The sequence below is a fragment of the Monodelphis domestica genome, chromosome 3 (assembly GCF_027887165.1).
Source record: "Monodelphis domestica isolate mMonDom1 chromosome 3, mMonDom1.pri, whole genome shotgun sequence".
Taxonomy (NCBI): domain Eukaryota; kingdom Metazoa; phylum Chordata; class Mammalia; order Didelphimorphia; family Didelphidae; genus Monodelphis; species Monodelphis domestica.
Window position 1 is genome coordinate 113,838,343 of NC_077229.1, and position 21,281 is coordinate 113,859,623.

The following is a 21,281-nucleotide window of genomic DNA, read 5'->3' on the forward strand; positions in this document are numbered from 1 at the left end:
TCTACTTTCTCTCTTAGTGACTTCATCAGCTCCCATGGATATCACCTCTATGCAGATGATTTTCAAATGTATAATCCAGCTCTTACTTCCCCTGACTTGTAGTCTCCCATCCCCAACTGCTTATTGGACATCTTAAACTAAATGCCCCATAGACATCATAAACTCAATATATCCAAAACTGGTCTTTTCTCTCAAACCTTCCTCATTTCCCCTTTACTGATGAAAAGTCATTGCTAACTTCCTAGTCATCCAATTCTGCAATTTAGGTATCATCTTTGACTCCTCCTCCTTCTCTCTTACCCTCTATGTCAATTCTGTTTCCAGGTCTTGTTAATTCAACCTTCCCATCTTCTCTCCTATAAGCCCCCTTCTCTCCTTTGATACTGCCACCCACGACCCTGGTGTGAGCCTTTTATCACTTCATTCTTAGACTGTTGCAGTAACATTCTGATTCCTCTACCTCAGATCTCTTCCTCACTCCTGTCTATCCTTTACTTTGTTGTCAAATTAATCTTCTAAAAGTACAAGTCTGAACATATTACACCCCATTCATATAATTCCCCCATTTCCCTCTCATTCAGTAAACTCCATCCGTTCATATTACCTCCAAAACCAATTCCTTTATCTGGCATTCAAAGCCCTTCATAACCTATACCCCTTACCCCCAATCTTCTAGTGTTCTCCCTTACTCACACCCCCAATATATTCTGTAATCCAGTGACTCCGGCTTTACTCTTGATGACCCTCCATCTCCTAATTGTGCTTTTTTACTGGCTGGCCCCCATCCCTGGAATGCTCTCCATGCTCCCTCTGCCCCCTGACTTCCTTGACTTCCAGTTTCAGTTAGAATCCCACATAACACAATAAATAAGCCTTCCCCTGCCCCCTGTCTCTTCCTATTAGTGCCTTCTCTCTGGGATTATCTCCAATTTATACTGGATATAGTTTATTGTATATACTTGTTTGCATTTTATCTCCCCAAATAGACTGTGAGGCCCTTGAGAACAAGGACTATTTCACCACTCTTTGTATTTCCAGCACTTAACACAGAAGATATTTAATAAGTGGAAACAGATCAAGATAAACTCATAGGGAAGATACATGTAAAGTATCATGTAACATCAGAGGGAAAAGAATCTACTTTTTCATAACTAGATTCAGGAACAAAAGAGTAAACATTAAGCTATTTAAAGATTCCCTTGATATTGCTGGCAATGAATTTTAAGTATATGGCATATCCTCACTGTTCCATCTGAAAATGGTCAGTCATGCCACTAAGAAGAAACCTAGTCTAGATGGGAAAACACTAGACTTGCAAAAGATTCAGGTTCAAGTATCAGAAAAGATCAAATGTCCAAGAAAATAGATTGATTTTATTCAATTGATAGGTATTTATTTGGTGCCTGTTAAGTGTCAGGCACTATGCAAAGGTCCAGGGATACCAAGAGAGGCAAAAGACAATTCCTACTCTCAAATAGTTCACAGACTGGGGGAGACAACATTTTTAAAAAGCTGCAAAGGGATTGGGGGTAAAGGGGTTAGGGATGAATATCCAGTTCAGGAGCATGATGAAGCCCAGAAGAGTGCAGCCAGCTATGAAATATAAAGATGACTGGTCTGGGAACTCTTCTTAAATGGAGGACCTTGGGCAGAACTCCCTACTCTCCATCCTCTATCTTCCATTCTCTCCAGTTATAGGGAAGGAAGGGCCCCAGGGACAGGTGGTACTGATGAGATGTGAGCTTTAGGGTTGATATGATCTTTTAGGATGATGAGGTTCCTGGGATATGATGAAGTCCAGATACAGCTAAGTGAGAAATGAAAAGAAAAATAAAATTACTTACCTTATGACTTTAAGCTATATATTAATGAAAAGAAAAGCATTTATTAAGTACTTACTATATACTAAATTCTGATTATACAAGTAGAAAAGGCAAATCAGTTTCTGCCCTTAAGGAACCTGAATTCTAATAGTAGGAAATATCACATATGCAGGATTTGGTGGCAAGGGAAGAAAAACCATAGAATCAAGGAATCCTAGAATTATTAGAAATCCTAGAGGAAAGATTCCCAACAGGTACTTATCTAACATTTCCTTGAACAGGTCCCATGGCAAGGTGTTCAATAATGTATGAGATGGCCTTTTTCTTGGTTGGACTTTTATTATTTTGAGCTGAAATTTGACTTCCCAATATGTATTTACTAAATTACAACTAAGCAAAAGTTAGTCATTACTTTCAATATTGGAGGACATTTATTCCTCCATTTTTTCAACTCCAATCAAAGCTGGGGGTGGGGGTATGGTCCTTGGCCATTGATTCTTCTGTCCAAAAAAGAAATCAGGTTTCTGAGATGATGAAAATCTTTCTGTTGAGGGGGCTATGAAATAGGGGGTAATATGGAGCAGATTCCCTTGGCAGAATTACAGGATCATCATGTCAAGTGGCACTTGTTCTGGCCAAGCATGTCCTATTTGAAGATCACTAGTGTAGTAAAGGATTTCTAGCAGTGCATAACATAATAATAATCCATTATCTGCCCTCTATCTGGTTTTCTCTGGCCAAAGTAAATTTTTTTCCAGGTTAGTACCTAGCTAACTCTCCAACTGTTACGGGGAGGGTTAAAGGAAGGGTTCAAACTAACTATAGATATATAAAAACGTTTATTTAACTAAAGGGAGAAAGGAAGGGAAGGGAATCAGGGAATGACTTCTAACCCCACCCAGATATTAAAACCTTAAACTTTCTAAATTATCTCAACCTAACTAATTAAAGAAGTAATTAAAGATAAAGAGGGATTTGTAAAGTCAACAGGGCCCAAGATTCTCGACACCAGAGTCCTCCTTTGGGTCAAACAACAGTCTCGGGATAAAGAGTCCTCACAGGATTCAAGTGGGAATGAGGATTAATATATACACATACTGTCCACCAGTGTGGGGTAATCACTCACTCAACCACTCCTTGAAGATGGTCCAATTCCCTGGTAGCTCCAAAGTTATTTTCCTTCAAAGAGAGACACCTCCAGACCTTCTCTGTCTTCTTCCAGAGAGGCTCTCTCAGTTCCCAACTGTCAGTCCCCAGCTGCCTCTCAGTTACCCAGTGCTTAGAATGTTGACCCAGTCCTTGCTCTGTGGAATCTTGGTTTGCAGCATCCTATGCCTGACTTGTTCTGTCCTGCTACAAATCCCTTACTACACTAGTCACCCTATTCAATCCAGGAAACTTGCTTCGATGTGAGACAATTGGATCATTTCCTTGTATTGATCCAGAACTGCCCCACCACTTCTAACTTCAACTTCTCCCCATTAGTCCCAGTTCTGCCTTATGGCAGGGTATATACATTTAACCTCTTTTCAAAGGGCCCCTCAGAAAAGTAGTGCTTGTTGATTGTCACAGTACAGCCCAGGAAATTTCTACCCTGGATGTTTCTTCTGGTTTCTTCTGCATAGAGACTGATTCAGATAGCTTCAGGTACCGAGTAATAGAAAAAATGTTCAGAGAATCATAGAATGTGAAATAGAACTAGAGGGAATTTTAGAGTAGAATTCTGGTAGAAATCCCAGAATTGTTAAAGCATAGACCGGTAGAATATAGAAAATAATGTTGGAACTGGAAGAGGCCTTAGAACACAGAATGCCAGGCCTAGAAAGGGCCTTCAAAATATAAACTGTTGGGCATAGAATGATACAGGTGCACGGGATCTTAAACACAGACATTGAGTTCAGTGGTCCTCACCAAGGGTGTCATTGACCCTTCTGAGGGTCTGCAGAATTATCAAAAAAGATACTGTGAGTCTATGCACACTATGCTTTGTCATTTTGATCTATATTTAGCTCCAACAAAATATGCAGCAGGATCCAGTAAAATAAATAAGCAAGCCTACCTTCTGTAAGACTGAATAAATATCTTGCACATATATTTATGTATTGCTATTTTTAAAATGCATAATATATGCTATTGTGATGGATAAGATACAAATAATTGAAAATAATTGAAAATCAATTTATAATAGTTTTTTGTGATCATAATTTAATTAATAAATAATTATAGTTGAACTACTCATAAAAAGGTCTATAAAGATTTTTGATATTAAAAAGTTGGGACAACTGGTCAATTTCAGCCCCCTCATTTTTATAGTGGAAGAAACAGACTCCTAGAAGAGAAGGGATTTGCCGTATATCACACAGAGTAACAGAGCCAGGACAAAAACCCTTTTGTTTTAGTTCCAAGTACAATGTTCTTTCCACCAACTATACTACCTTCATAATTCTGCATTTTAGTAACAATAGCTTATATGTGTGTGTGTGGGGAGGGATGTGTGTAATGAAGTAGAATAAATTCTATCATTAATAATATGTGTAACTGGAAAATATGAAATAGACATATAATGTAGCAAGAATAAAAAAAATAAAAAAGTACAGCCTGAGTGTTTTTAAAAATATTTTTAAAGACTCAAGAAATGATACTAGCAATAATGATAATAATAACAATAATTAGGATTTATACAGCACCAACTCTGTGTTAGGCACTGTGCTAAGTGCTTTTACAAATATTATCTCATTTATTTCACACAACCACCCAGGGCAATAGGTACTATTATTATCTCCATTTTACAGATGATCAAACCAAAACAAACAGGTTGAGTGGCTTGTCTGGGGTCACACAGCTAGCAAGTGACTGAGATGGGATTTTAACTCATGTCTTCTGACTGTAAGCTCAGCTCTCTAATATCTGTGGAGGTCGTGCAGAGAGACCTGGTTAAGAACAATATAGAATACAGTGGTTTTGAAGGCTTCATATAATACACTGTTCAAGAGAATGCTCACATGGTAAGTTATTGCTCTGTTCAAGTAACAAATGGATGAATGAATGAAAAAAGTGTTTGTTAAACATTTGCTACTCACCAGGAACTGTACTAAGAACAAGGGATACTAAGACAAAAACTGTAAGGCTTCTCTCCTCATGGAGCTTCTATTCTAACAGAGGGACAGTATGAATAGGGGAAAGACAGACAAGGAAGCAAGCTTTGGTCTGGCAAGTCCCAGAGACAGTGAATTGAATCAGAGATGGTCCATTGGCATTTCTCATCCAAAAACAGTCGTAGTGTTGAATGAGTCACCGTTCTCCGAGCTGGGAGGAGAGATGGTGGCAGAATGAGATGTCCCAGGTGTGTGGCCCGGACGAAGAAGCAGAGTCCCCAGGAGGGAGCCCCTCCCAGGCATGTCCTCTGGAGCTCCAGTCTGGTTGGAGGAGCAGAACAATCAGTCTTGTTCCACAAATGCCCTGTGAGATAGGAAATCAGATATCATAGTGTGCCTTTTTCTTCAGATCCAGTGAGGCTTCTATCATAGAATTTCAGAAGAAGAAGAAACTTCAGTCCAGCTTATACCTGAATAAGAATTCCTTCTAGAGCATTCCCATCTAGCCCTTGATGGAAAATCTCCACTGAAGAGGGACTCCTCGCCTCTTCTCACTACCTCCTCAGACAGCTCATTTGAGCCTGGGATGTCTCTAATTGTTAGGAAGCTGAAGAGTTCTTTGGAAAAGTCAGAACCTGGATCCCAGGTCCTGAGCCTGAGGCACCTGTCATTTCCACTACACCGGGATGCCTTTCACTGTGGATGTCCCTCAGTAACCCACTTGTCTCTGATCCTGCACAAAGGAGGGGGCAACCCCCCAAAAAATGAAACCTGCACTGACAGCTGTTTTCTATAAGCAACAGGGACTCCAAATGTTTACTGTGAGGCTTCCCAGAGGGCATCAGGAAAGAAGGGTGTAAAATGTTAGACTTCTTACAAGGTATCAGAGGCTACAGACCAGTCTCCTTGGAAGCCCCCTGGGGATTTGTTTACACTACATCTACCCACAGGCTGGACCAATAAAACCCACTGTCAATAAAAAGGCTACACACATGGCCTGTGATCAACAGACTTAGAACTGAGAGAAACCTTTGAGATCATATTGTCAACATTTTATGTTCAAAAATACCTTTCAGCTGTAGCTTTCTATTCCCTAAGGCAGCAGTTCTTACTGGTTTGTTTTTTTTTTTTTTGGTATCATGAACTTTTTTTAGCAATCCAGGGGAGCCTATGGATCACTTACCAAAATAATGTTTTTATATGCATAAAAATAAAATACATAGGATTACAAGGAAAACAATTATATGAAAATCATTACCAAAAAAAATTTTCCCAGCCAAGGAAATCTCATTGGGAAAATGGAATAATATTTACACTCCTATGAAAAAAAACCAATGTAGTTGGAGCCAGAAAAATTGGTTCTGCCATTTGGTAGTTCTATGATCTTTGGGCAAGTCACTTACCCTTAGGGCTTCAACTTCCTCAGTTATAAAATAAGGAGTTAGGACCAGATGACCTAAGGTCTCTTCAAGCTGTAAATTCTGTGATCCTCCCTCCCAGGGTTGTTGTGAAAACACTTTTTAAACCTTAAAGTGCTATAGAAATGGGAACTATTATTATTAATGCTCTTGTGGGTTTTACTGTACTTCTTAGAGAGAACCCTGTAGGCCCCAGAGGAGAATGCCACAATATTTTTAATAAATCATGACCAAAGGATGTGTCAGAGAAAATAGACCTTTGCCCTGACAAAGCAGTTTTCCAGCCAGCAGAATGTTAAGCAGGGGCCTAGCTGGGCCTGAAATTTAGCCAAGGTTCACACATCCCTACAGATTAAGGAGGTTGTCCAGATTCAACTCAATTCAACAAGTACCTACTCCACGCAGAGTCTATGCTTGGTACTGGGAGAACGCCAAAATGGAAGCACACTCTTTGACCCTCCAGAGCTCACAGATTGGAGTGGGGAGAGAAGGAGATGAAGTCACCAGCACAAAGGGTGCCCCATCTCATATTCTGTGGTACTATAAGTGCCTTACAGATGCTATGGAGGATCTGAGGGAAAGATTGCTGTCATAGGAGAGACATGGTTGAAGAATTAAAACCCCCATGGGTTGTTTGTTTGTTTTGTTTTTGTTGGGTTTTTTTCCTAGGCTGTAATTGCTTCTCTTTCACTTGTTTATGTCCCTAGACCAGAAGTCCTTCTTATCCTTTGGGTCAGAGACCCCTTTGGTAGTCCAGTGCAATTTATAGGGATGCCCTCTCAGAGTAATGTTTTTAAATGCAGAAAACAAAATTCATAGGATTACAAAGAAAACCAATTATTTTTAAATATTCAATGTAAATATTGTTTTAACTAGTTCACAGACTAATTCAGGTTAAGAACTTCTGCCCTAGACAATATGTGTCTTTCTTTTCCCAATTCCCTAACACTCAGAGAAAGATGGTGAAACTCTCTTGGGCCAAGACATTTATTCTTAGATCAGAATGATGAGCACAGAGTCAAAAGAAAATTCAGATATCAACTAGTCAAAGCCCATTTCTAATGAAGAATTTCCCTTCTAAGGCATCCCTCAAAAAGAGAGCACACACACTTGCTTAGATACCTCCAGGAACAAAGAACATACCCCTTTCTGAGGCACACATTTTTGATCAGTTCTAATTTTTAGGTAGTTCATTTTGATATTAAATAAAATTTACCTTCTTGCAAATTATCCTCTATAAGCACACAGATTATATGCTGTATATTTGACACAGCTTCTCATGTATAACAGGTATCATATTTCTTGCCTTTTCACTGGGTTGGGAGAGGGTGAAAAGAGAGAGAATTTGGAACTTAAGTAAATTTTTAAAAATGATTCTACTCTTCCACATAATTGAAGATAGAAGGTAGGTCCCCTGCTAAATATCCTGTAGCCCAAATTTACAGTACCTTCAACCTCCCATTATATGGTCTGGTCTACCAGACTCTCACCATCCTAGAGACACTTGTTTAGCTTATTTGGGTCCCTCCTAAAACAGGTGCTCCCTACCTCCTGCCCAAGGAGATGGACTCAAGATGAAGAATGCCACATACATTTTCGGGCATGGTCACTGTGGGAATTTGTCCATCTTGACTAGGTATATTTATTAACAGGGTTTTTCTTTTCTTTCCTTTTCAATTTGGAAGAGGTAGCAGATAGAGGGAAGAAAGAAATAGGGTTTCAAAAGGAAACATAAGAAGAGAATGGAAAAAATCCAGGTTAAAAATTACATGTTGTTTTATATTTAAGAAATTAAAATAAGCTGTATTTAATAGAGATTCGTGGTTTCAGATGCAACTCTCTCCTGTTTTGCCATGTTAATAGAAATGTTCATTTTATTTGGTAGTCTTAAGTTCAGATTTTTTAAAATTAAAAAGAAGCTATCTTGAAAGCCCAAGAAGGCAAACCTTTATCTTAAAGAAACTATTAGGGAAGCCAGGTATCGCAGTAAATAGAGCACCAGGCCTGGAGTCAGGGGGTCCTGGGTTCAAATTTGACCTCTGACACTTCCTAGCTGTGTGACACTGGGCAAGTCACTTAGCCCCATTTGCCTAGCCCTTACCCCTCTATCCTAGAGTTGTTACTAAGACAGAAAGTAAGTGTTTTCAAAAAAAGAAAAGAAACTACTAGCTTATAAAAAAACTGCCTTTTTTTAGGGAGATAACATGACATAGTGGAGATAATCGTAGAATTGGAGTCAGGAGACCTAGGTTCAAAGTCTACTATTAACAGTTTACTAGTTATATGATCCTTGGCAAGTGACTCCTCTTTGTGGCTGATTTCTTATCTGTAAAATGGAGATATTAATAATTTCATAATTACACTACTTGCATCATATATAACTGTAATAAAGTGTTTTCTAAATGTACATGTGTTATAAATGAATTACTAGGAGCCTTATATACTAAGCACCTCCCACTCTTTGAGAAATGCAAAATAAATGGAAGCCATAGTCCCTGTTCTCTAAGGTGACATCAATTCTGAGCCCCACTTAAAGGGAAGTGAAATTCCTCTAGTTTAGAGCCTCCTTTCTCATCTTGCCAGTGCCCGAAGAACTCATTGGTTACCTCCACAACGGGTGGCCAAGGGTTAATTAGGTATCACTGTATATTCTGATATAGTAGCTGGGCTTCACCAGGCTCCAGGAGTTATAGTATCTATCCTATTCTGCAGGTAATCTGATAACCTAGGCTTCTCTGCCTCCCAGAAGACACAAATAATTCCAAGGGTGAGGGGAGAACCTTACTTAGTGAGCCAGCTTCCCTCCACTGATTTGCACATGATTGTGCAAATTATTTAGTGGAGCCAGCAACAAAAATCCCGACTTTGACACCTGCGCTTGCCCTTAAATTTGGGAGGCCTGTGTGACTTTGAATTTGATTGGCTAAACTTTAGATCACACAAGTAAACAAATCAGACTTGGAGAAACCAGCTTGTTGTTCAGGGCTGAGAGCAGCCAGGCAGTGGGAGAAGCAGTAATATTTTGTTGTCAGCATTTGTATCTCTGTTCCAACCTTGGTGTCATCTAAGAGCACTGCTTGGGAGTCAGAAAACAACTTGGGATCCTTACCCAGCCACTTACTATCAATGTCTTGGAGTCAGTCTTTATATCTACCCTGTGACATGGGTGGACAAAATTACCACAGTGGTCTCTTCCTTTCCAGGTCTATTTTATCTAGGATCCCTGTCTGGGGAAGGGGCTTGACTTGGCTTCCTCCACTACCCTCCCAACTCTCCAAACACACATAGGACAGGATGCCTTATGGCTCTAGGATGCAGGGGCCAGCCAGAAGTAAACAAAACCACATCAAGTCCACTAAATCACACCCAACATGGAGTTACAGAAATGTGACCATCACAGTGGAAAGGCTCAAATACAGGGAGAACAGCACACAACAGAGGAAAAAACAGCACATTAAATTTTGAAGAAATTTTAAAGGTCATTGAGTTCAGTCTCTACGAGTCCATACCTGAGAGATGGTTTTCCATCCTCTTCTTAAATATTTCTAGTAACAAGAAACATCTCCCTGGTTGAGGCCCTTCTGTTGAGGTTGTTTACTTTATCATGAAGTACTTTCTTCCTCCTAGCACATAGAAAGCAGACAATCAGTGTTAACTGATTGAATAATTGATTGATTTTGTTGAACTCAAATCTGCCTGTATTTCCACTTTATATCCTCCTTAGAACTCTCCCACTCTCCCCCTTGAAGCAGAAAGGTAAAATGTTCCCTCTTCCCAATGACAGATCTTCCAGTACATTGTGTTCCCACTGTTTTCTTTAAGCTAAAAACGCGTAGTTCCTTCAGCTAATCCTAGTAAGATTTTGTCTCCTCTCTATCCTGGTCACTGTCCTCTGGGCAGACTCCAGATTGTCAATTTACTTCTTGAAATGTAGCACCCGGGACTAGACACATTACTCCAGATGGGGTCTGGCCAGGGCATTGTGATTAATTGTTTATTATCTCAGAGCCAACCACAAATTGTCCCAGCTGCAGTCTATGCTGTTGTCTCATGGAAAACCAGTGGTTTCCCTTGAGGATAAAGCAGAATGTCATAAGAATAACAATGATAATAACAGCTCCCACTTGCCTGGGCCTTTAAGATCTGCAAAGTGCTTTTCTCATGACAGTCTTGTAAGGTGGATAGGAAGGAGAAGTTCACATTTTATAGTCCCAGCATCATGTTGCTTGTGTCAGAATCAGAAATTGGCCATTGGGCAGAGCTTGAATTTTCTTGAAAAACTTCAAGCAAAATCTATTTCTTATCAAACTCTTTATGCTCACTCAGTCCATCGCCATCTTTTCTTGCCCTTAGAGAAGAATCAGGATGAATCGAGTGACCTTTATAGCCTTGGGCCAAGCCATGAAATCTAAGCAAATCTAAGAACATGATACAGTGAGAACTAGCACCAAATCACTACGAGTGTGATTATTTAAAAATATATAATAATAATAATATAATGGCTGTGTCTATAGTTAACATGAAAGAATCATTGGTCTTGGAGTCAGAACACACAGGAATAAGTCCCAGGTTGGACAGGGAATGGTTGCTATAGCTTAAGTCATTTTGTTCTCTCTGAACACATTTCCTCAACTATAAAGTGTAGAATACAAGATCCTTAAGAATAACTTAAGAAGTTTTTCATTTTATCTTTGTTTTAACCTAACAGCCTAGAAGAGAGTAGACACATAATGAATGGTGAATGCGTTGGGTTGGATTGGATTGGCTAGCTGTTCCAATTAATACATAAATTTTTCTGAGGATCAAATTCAGTAATAAATGTGAAATGTGTTTGGTAAGTAGAAAAGCATCAAACTAATCCATTGGTCAAGAAGCATTTATTAAACATTCACTGTTTATCAGACACTCTCCTCAATTCTGGGGGTACAAAGACAAAAGTCTCTGCACCCAATGAGCTTATGTTCTGATGAAAAAGAAAAAAACGTGTAGCTTTTGTAGTGACCAGTCTCTAGCATATTCAGTCATATTCCTTGAGCATTTATTAAACATCTGCTCTATACAAGGCACTACCCTGAGCTATTACTCACTGTGTGCCCTAGACAAGTCACTCCCTTCTCAAAGTCTCTGTTCCCTCATCTGCAAAATGAGAGTATTGGACTAACTGTTCTGAAATAATTCTTTCCAGCTCTAAAACTGTCTGCACATGTGTAAGAGGCTTGCTAGAATAGGAAGTAGTATACTATATACATGTGGGTCATCTCTTAGAAAGGGCCTCAGAATATTTAATCTGGTGTCTCATTTGATGCAAGAATCACTAGTAGATATCAAATGGCAAACAGATGGGCTAATCTTACTTGCTTCAATACTTGAAAGAGCTGTAATTTCATAGAATGAATGATCCCTCTAAAAATGCAGATCAAAACCACTCTATAACTTAGTAGTTGGTCTCTGAGGGTTGTTTTTGTTAAGTCTTTTCAGTTGCATCCAATTCTTCATGACCTCATTTGGGGTTTTCTGGCAAAGTTTGCCACTTCCTTCTTCAGCTTATTTTACATATGTGGAAACTAAGGCAACAGGGTTAACTGACTTGCCCAGGGTCACACAATTAGGAAGTATCTGAGGTGAGATTTGAACTCGGGAAAGTGAGTGTTCCTGATTCTAGCCATAGCACTCCTATCTACTGTGTCACCTTAGAGGGCAGCAAACTGGTGATGAACCTCTCCAAACCTTGCCTTCTAACAATCCTCAAACAGTATTTCATTGGACTTATACTCAATCTTTACAGCTTTCCTGCCTAGAAGACAGGACAGGACAGGGGTGGGGGAAAGAATTGTCTTCAAGGATCCAAAGGATCTTCATTTAAAAGTGGGGTTATGTTTGCTCTTCTGGGCCCCCGGAGGCAGAAAGAAGAAGATTTATAGAAATTATAGGAAGGCAAACTTCCACTTGACATAAGGATAAAACTTTCCCAGCAATTATTGCTTGGTTACCTTGGGAGGTAGTGAGTTCCTCATCCCTGGCGATCATCAGGCAGCAAGAGGGCAATCACCAATGTGAGACAGTGTACTGTGAGTTGTATTCAGTGACCTCTGAAGTTCCTTTAACTCTTGAGTTTGTGTGATGATTCGTTGTCCATATAGAATCATAGACGTGTCATGTCAGAACTGGACCCTCCTAGTTTGTATTCTGAGATTATGGCTGGTCACAAGCGTGTCTGGCATTCATTTCTATCTGCTGCCTGAGGCTACACTCATTTCTGGATTCTGACCTCACACCCCACCTTTAGAGCTCTCTCTTTGGAAGAAGCCATCAACTGCACTGAATTCCTTGTTGATTTATGTATCTATTGTCAGGTGTTAGTGATCAAAGCTCTACCTCCTGCTAAAAGTCATTTGAACAAAGAATGGATGGCAGTTGCTTCCTAGGCTCACAGTTCAGCCTTTAGAATTCTAGGATGTCAATGCTGGAAGAGGCATTGGAACATAGATCAAATGAGATAATGTCTGTGAAAGTGCTTTGTAAACTGCAAATTGCCATAGAAATGTTAGTTGTTATTATTATTTGTGTTATGCTTATGCAAAGGGTTAAGTCCTGGGGCTGATGCCCAATTATGACCAGCTCAGTGGCTCTCTTGACAATATTTGCAGTTGCTGCGGAGTGAGCTTGTTAGGGCTCTTGTCTCCCAGTACAAAGGGCAGGTGTTGGGCTGGGCCAGAGGACCTGCTCTGTACGCAAAGCTGTCTGACAGGAGCCAAGGACAGCTAGAACATTAATTCAGCATTTGCATGGTGACCATCCCTAGGAGACACTGAGGCTGACAGCTATCATGTCTGTCCTTTGTTTGAATTGAATTTACAATTAAAAAAAGAAAGAAAAAACAACCACTGGCAAGCCCAGAATGAGCAAACAAATGGGGGGAAATGCACACACACACACACACACACACACACACACACACACACACACACGTGTGTGTGAGCCTGCAAGAGAATATGCACAATGAATTTGAAGCGTCTATTCAGGGAGAGAAAAAGGAGACACACTACCTGCTGGAGGAGTCAGAAAGCAAGGGGAAGCTCTGAAGAGAGAGCAGAAGGAACAGGCTTAGGGAGGAAGGTACATAATAAATAGAAAAAAGAGCTCAAGATGCTGAAAGAAAGGGGACTGGAACAGTTACTGGGTAAGCTCTTCTCTCAGGCCACCTTCCTCAGACTGGAACCAGGAGTTCTCAAGAACATTTAGTGCAGCAATTAGTGACTGCGCCAGGATTAGAACCAGGGTCTGCTGACTCAGAGTCAAAAGCTCTTTCTTAAAGTTGTGAAATCAAAGGGATCATTGAAGTGTGAGAAGTACAATATTTCATATCCAGAGAATTTCAGAATTAGAAAGGTTCTCTGAGGCCAAGTCTATGCTGAACTTGAACACAGTAGATCCTCTGTAGAACATCCCTAACAAGTCATCATCCAGGCTCCATTTGAAGAGCCCAGATGAGCTTCCTTCTGACATAGCCCATTCCACTTATGGACAGCTCCAATTGTCAGAAAGTCTTTTCCTTACCATACTCTGAAATCTGCCTTCTTGTGACTTCATTTCTCCTATTTCTGCCCTTTGGGACCAGATAGAACAAATTTAATCTCTCTATTCTGTGGCAGCATTTCAGACACTTAAAGATAGTTATCATATCATCTTTAAGTCTTTTCTCCAAACTAAACATAAAATCACAGATGTTAGATTTAAATGCTGTAAGGGACCTTACAGCCCATCTAGTCCAACCCCCTCATTTCTTTTAGGTGACTGCCAGATTTTTGCATTTGTCAGACACATTGACATATAGAAGAATGCAGAAGGGTATGGTCAGAACTAAGTGAAATAAGTAAGCATTGCAACTTTTGGCTAGCAGCCATGAGGACCAAACCTTTGGTTCTCCTTCTATCTCTTCCTCTTAGAACCCAGCAGGAAGGAAGGTGGGCTCCAAAGTGAATATCCCACAGTTCAGCTGTGAATTAGGTTTTCAGTTCACACTGCCCAGGTAACCCCAACACTTCAAATTTCACCAGTTTGCCATTAAGCTCTTTTTAATTTCTGCCTATTCTCATAAATTCTGATTGGCTTTTTCTTGTCTGTGGCTGCAGGACTGTAGCACTCATCTCATTTTGCAGATGATGCACAGAAAAGAGAAATGACTTGCCCAAGGTAATTAGTTATCAGAGATGAGATTTGAACCCAACTCTTCTGACTCACATCAATGCCCTTAACTGCCATGTTGCCTTCCCTTCAACCAATATTTGAATGGCATAGTGTCTAGATTCTTCATCATGCTTGGTCCTCATCTCAACACACTCCATTTCATCAAGTTCCATCCTGAAATATGGATCCTAGAAATGAACAATAGCTAGTACCATCCATATGTGTGGAAATGCTAAAGATGAAAAGGGCAAGATCCTTGCCTTCTAGGAGCATGCATTTGTAATTAAAGAAAGACATGGACACAAGTACTTTAAATAGAACAAAATAAATGTATACCAATGGTACAAGCATTGCGTAAGGTAGGCAGAAGAACTCATTTGTGCCTAGATAGGTACAGGAACAAAGGAATGAAAGAAAATAAGGGTATTTAAAGTTTGTTTTTGATGGTATTACAGATGAATTTTAAGCTTTTGATGTTCTCTTACTGTGTGTCTGGAGATGGTTAATCAGCCCAGTTAAATAAACTGTAACTAGAGTCTTCCTGATCTATCCTGTGATGAGATTTGTGGCTAATGTGGAGATTTCATTTACTTCTCTCAGATTTCTTGTCCATCTAGTTAGGTTTCCTGAGTCGTATGCCCAACATACCTCCACTGATAGGGGTAATAATAATGACCAAAGTAGAAATGATGGCACATTCCTCACAGTTTTTCATGATTCTAGAAGTCTTTGTGACCATTTGTCAAGCATGTGGGAGAGGGATTATATGTGCTCTTGCACATCTCTAGAGGGTAACCCGAAGACCAGTGAAGGAGAAATCATAAAGAGAGGCAAATTCTGGCTCAACAGAAGGAAGAATTTCATAAAAATCCAGCCTGTCTCACAGTGAAATAAGTTGCCTTGGGAGTTAGTGAGTGCTCCAGAAGTTTTCAAGCTAGAAGATTATAAGGGATGCTATAAAGGGGATTCCTAATAAGCTCATGAAAGCTATTTCTGGTAGATTGACCTCTAAGGTCCTTTCTACATCTAAAATTCTATGATTTTAGAGTCACAACCTCTCTCTGAGCCTCAGTTTCTTTCTACTGTATATAAATGTATAAAAATAATTGTACTACTTGGCTTTTGGTTATTTGAAAACTGGGAAATAGGAAAGCTCTTCTATAAGGTAAGCTTGCTCTGTTTGAAATGGAAAGACCTCAGAATCCGCTTCTGATTTGAAAAGAGACGAGAATGAACCTACAGAAGACATTAAAATGAGAAAACTCCTCAGAGCGAGGAGTCCTTAATTTTTGGTCTCTTGTTCAGGGTAGAACAGGACAGTCTTCCCTCCATGGAGTATGCCTATATAATATTTAACAACACATCTGAAAGGAGTGGGTTTTTTTCCTTTAAAAGAAAATTAGGAGGCAGCTTTGGTGGCTCAGTGGAGAGAGAGCTAAAACTGGAGATGGGAAGTCCTAGGTTCAAATGTGACCTTAGACACTTATTAGCTGAGTGACCCTAGGCAAGTCACCTAACCTCCAATTGCTGGCCCTTACCATTATTTTGCCTTGGAACCAATACACGGTATTGATTTTAAGAGAAAAGATAAGAGCTTTTTAAATTAATGTTTTTTTCCTAAAATGGTCATTTTCCCAAGACTTAAGAACTGTATCACACAGTCCAAATTATTTCCTCTCTGAGTCAAGAATAAGCTCTACTCTATGTCCTCTCAGTCAGTTGCTATGAGAATTAAAAAAAAAAAAGAATGGATTTAAAAGACTATAATCAGGAGAGCAAAGGAGATGGGGATCCCAGAGTCATAATTTATAAGGAATCTCCTTTAGGTCAGCTAGGTAGCACAGAGGATAGAGTTCTGGACCTAGCGACAAGAAGACCTGAATTCAAACCCAGCTTCAAAAACTTACTAGCTATATAACCCTGGATAAGTCACTTACTATATTTGCCTCAGTTTCCTGATTTATAAAATGGGAATAACCATAGTTCCTAATTCCCAAGGTTATTATGAGGATAAAATGAAATAATATTAGTAAAGTGCTTTACAAACCTTAAAATGCTCCAAAAATGCAAATATTGTTTTGATTTTAATCATCATCATTATTGTATCTCAGTATTTATCTAGATGCAACATAAAGACCTCTCGTAATATACCACTTCCCTGAAATGGTAGCCCATTCCACTTTTGGACAGGTCTGATCATTAGGAAGTTTATTCTTCATATAGCCCAAATCAGCCTCTCTATATTCCACCTATTACTAATCCTCGTTGTGTCCTCTGTCCTCTGAAACTAAGCAGGATAAAAATGTTCCCTCTTCTGTGTAAATAGCTTTCAGACACTTGAAGAAATTTGTCCTGCCCCCCTACCAATCTCCAGTTTCTTGAATCTGGCTTCATGTTGTCTGGTCTCCAACCCTCTCTCCGTCCTGGCTACCCTTCTCTACACATGCTCCAACTCATTAGGGTCTCTCTGCAAACACATCATTAAAGTATAAATTACCAAAGAAAAAGGAAGGAGAAATATAACTTTTATAGCTACGACTTTTAGGCCTTCCCATGATTTTCAAGCCAATACTATCTGTGGACAGTACCTATAACCACCAATGCTCAAATGAGCTGATGTTATATAAAGCACTTTGCAAACCTTAAAGCAATATAGAAATGTCAGTAGTTATGATCATCATTCAGTCTGCTCTCCTGATGACAACAAGGCATGGAACGTGGCATCACTCCAGCCCTTGATCCCTTCTTCACATTGTTCAAAACTCTGTATAACAGTCCTCAGTCCAGTCCCACGCACCCAGACCATTCCCTTGGCTTGTCTGCCTGGGTAATATCATTGCCACATCTCATATTTATATCAAAATTTAGGCTTACAAATTAGCTGCTTTAACAGCCCCATGGCACTACTGTGCAGTAGGTAGTCCAATGATCGTCCTTCCTTTACACATTTGAAAGCTAAGGTTCAGCAAGAAAGAATTTATGAGCTCGAGAGCAGGATTTTTTTTAGCATTAGTATTTTTCTAGTGGTACTAAGAGTCTCAGAATTCCAGGGCTTCTGAAGAATTAAAGTGTTGTGTTATGCACAGGGCTTTGGGAAGGCACATGGTGGGTGAAAACAAGCTGCACAGTACAAGTGACATACAAGCAAGATATCTTCATAAAAGTATGATCAGAAAGTCTGTGGGCTGGTCATGGTGAGAGCACAGAGCAATGGAGAGCCTGCATGCTCCACTCTTATCCAAATAGGGTCAAGAAATCTAGAGGAAGGTCTCTTAGGTGGACCCCTTGTGGGGAATGCCTAGGAAACTTAGACTAGAGCTGAACAGATAAAGAAGACAAGATGGCTTTTGATCTTCCCTGCTGGAGGGAATGCCCATGCAGATGAGATCATACATCCACTGAAGTAAGAGATAACTAGGTAGGACCTAAAGACTCATTTAGTCCAATCTCCCCACTTTAAAAAGAAGAAGAAACAGGCCCAGAGAATGAAAGTCAGTTTCCAAAGGTCACAGATAATACCAGAGTCAGAATTCAAACCCAGATCCAGTGACTCCCAAACCAGTATACCACACTGCTGAAGGGACTTGAGTAGTAAACTGGGTCACACAGCTAATAAATGGTAGAGCTGAGACCACCAAACCAAGACTCTTTCTGCTAGAGCAGCATTTCCCAGACTGGAACCCAGTTTGGAAATCAGAAGATCTGCCTCTTGTGAATAGTGCTTCTATGAGAAAATTTCATTGCTCCTAATATTTTCCCCACTAAGAAATTAAATGTGAAATTGTGTATATGCTATGATATATTATGTGCCAGTTTGCTGGATAGAAACAGTAATTTCTTCTGTTTTGCCCCAACATTTGCCAGTATCCTCTCATTTAACCCTGATGCAGAGGATATTTTAAGATAGCCCCCAATTCTTTTGGGCCAGAAGTTAGTATTTTAGAATCTAGTTAGATCATCTAGCCCAGTCCCCCCATTTTACAGCTATGGAAACCTGACATTATCCACATAGCAAACAGCAGAGCCACCATTCGAATTCAGTACTCTTGTCCCTATACTATACTGACTTTAACATAGCCCTAATAGCCTTCCCTTTCCCAGCCTCCTTCCAGGGAAAGAAATGATGGAGATCTATAAATAGCATAAGCAAAAATCAGTTTCATTGCAAGCAAGCCAATTCCATTTGCAGAGTATTTGCAGGGCCTGACTTCCTCCCAGGAACTCTGGATGCAGAAACCACAAATGTAATTAACTCCATCCCTGCAAAGAATCTGAGGGGCCCCTCCCACCCACTCTGAGTATAGCATTTGGAGTTGGGGTTCAAAGATCATTCTCATTCTGGTATGCTGGCAGGGACACCACAGCTGGGTGTCAACACAAGGTTAATCATCATTCCTAGCCTGAGCTGCTGCTTCTCAGTGAACACTGTCAGCAAGCATTTATGGAGTGGCCATAGTCAGGGATGTTGTGGAAAGCATCGTCCACCAGGGAGGGCTGGGACTAGGTGACCAGCAATGTCCCTCTCAACTTTGAGATCCTAGGAGTCTCTTGTGATCTTCTTTTCCCTAGAGGAATCGATGGGAAAACAAAGTATTAAAATAGGAAATTATTTGAGAATGACAACAGAGCAACCTGTCAACAAATATGAAATTAGCCCATTCAGACTTAACACAGTCAAACTTCATTTACTCAGTACTGCCAAGAAACAAGGCTTTTCCATATTACTGAAATTTACTCCTCTAAGCAGCAAAAGGTTTTTGATTCCTTCAGATTAAGTTTGGTGACCCACTTTCCTGCCTCAGTAAAAATAAAATACTTCATAAAAAAGTCCATTTCTGATTTTTATTGGGCTTACCAGCTGATCAAGACGAAGCAAGCAGTTGCTGAAGGCTGCAATGTTGGACACGACTGCAGTACATTCAGTTCACATGGACAGATTTTGAGAATTCATTTCTACAAACAAGTCAGGAAACATTGACTCTAGAACCTGATTTGAAGACCCTATGCTCGGCACAGGGATTACAAAAATTAAAAACAAAACAAAACAGCAAAATCCCCACCTTCAAGGAACTTAAATTTTGGCATGAGAATGAGACATAAATAAATACAATACCATCAGAATGTTACAAGTGCTGGGAGAGGTTATGAGATATTGAACAAAGAAGGATCATTTCTAAGAGGGAGGTTTAGAGAGAAATTCCTAAAGGATGTAGCCCTTGAGATGGACTTTGAAAGAAGGAAAGGACTTCAAGAGGCAGAAATTGTAGAGAGTCCACATCAGAGGTCCCAGTGTGGAAGAAGTCCATCCTAGAAAAGATTGTGTGCTCAAAATGGACCAACACTAGGGAGAGAAGAGTAAGATCAAAGAATATCTGGTAGGCCAGATGGCCAGAAGAGAGAGTACCTGAAGTATAGTGGTATAAAGTAAGATCACAGAAAACAGAATGCAAAGCAATTTGTGTTTTATCCTTCCTCTAGCCAGTTGGGGTACCATTGAAGATGTTTGATCCAAACAGATTCCACATCTGGATAACTCTGGTAGTGGCATGAAGAATGGATTAGGGAAAAAAAGAAAATTAGAGACATATTAGGGAGAGTATCATAATAATTGAGAGAATTGAGAAGAAATTATATCTGAATTAGAGTTAAATTCATGAGTGCAGAAAGAAGGCGGCAGATCAGGTATTGAGTCCAAGCTTTATCTAAATGCCACATAAAGTCAGTATCAAGAAAAATGAGAACTGAAATAAGTCTCATTGGAAAAGATAGCATTTTATGAATAGATTAAAGTAAAATAATGAAGTTCATTCTCTGCTTCTCTGGTTGCCCTGGAATTCATTGTGGAGTTCATCACCAATGGGATTTCAAAACATTTTACATTCAGGCTTAAACACTGAACTGTCACCAGTAGAGGTAGAGAATGAGGCCCTGGCTCAACGAAATTATGAAATAGAGGAAAATTTGGCTTATCTTCTTCCAGGGACCTAATGCCCTTGGGTCCTCTTCCTCTTTGGCCTATTCTATTTAGAATCAATAGTAGTTCATGTAACTGCAGGTTTATAGTATCTTTTGGTTAAACAGCAGCTGACCTATATTATCTTCATGGTTCCCATAACAGTACAGAATATAAATCACCAACATCTACTTGCTATATAAGTCATTTCTCATGGCCTCTGTTTCTTTATCTATACAATGGAGATCATCAGCACTATGGTATAGTTAAGAAGAGTCAGACTTTAAGTCAGAAAGACATAATTTTAAAGTCTTAAATGATGGTTGTGTGACACTGAATAAATTACTTAACTACTCAGTGTCCATAGCAACTTCCCAAAACTCAAAATTGCAAAATTGATGCTGATACATATTAGTAGAAGGAGATTCCTCACCAGACCTTCCATATACCAATGAAATCTCAAGTCCAAATTTTTTTAGTGGTATATAATTGTTGCATTATCCATGGCACAGGATTATAGTGAGGAAAGTGATTGTAACCACAAAACATTATTTACAAGTATGAACTACAATCCATATTTTGCAAGTAATAAAATTGAGGCTCATATAGGTAAAGTAAAGCAACTATGATCATATTCCTACAGGGTAGCAAATGTTTGCATGGGCTATTTGTGCCCAACCTATGGTAGAGTCTTCTGAATACAGATTTCTCTGGTCATCCAAAGTGAAACACACTGTTCACTGACTCTGACACAGTGATGTAAATTATGGAGCTACAACTTGTGCCTAAATCTAGGACTCTTTCC

At 39.6% G+C, this 21,281-nt stretch overlaps 1 protein-coding gene and 1 long non-coding RNA gene across 4 annotated transcripts in view; one reads left to right on the plus strand and one right to left on the minus strand.

The window, feature by feature from the left end:
- Positions 1–21,281, plus strand: part of TRAPPC9 (trafficking protein particle complex subunit 9) — a 1,102,825-nt gene that overhangs the window by 1,071,175 nt on the left and 10,369 nt on the right. The window lies entirely within an intron of this gene.
- LOC103106106 (uncharacterized) lies at positions 1,354–19,276 on the minus strand. Its single transcript, XR_465500.2, has 4 exons — positions 12,327–19,276; positions 9,846–9,959; positions 2,950–5,282; positions 1,354–1,807 (listed from the first exon to the last, which is right to left on the minus strand). It is a non-coding gene; the product is annotated as an uncharacterized LOC103106106 (long non-coding RNA).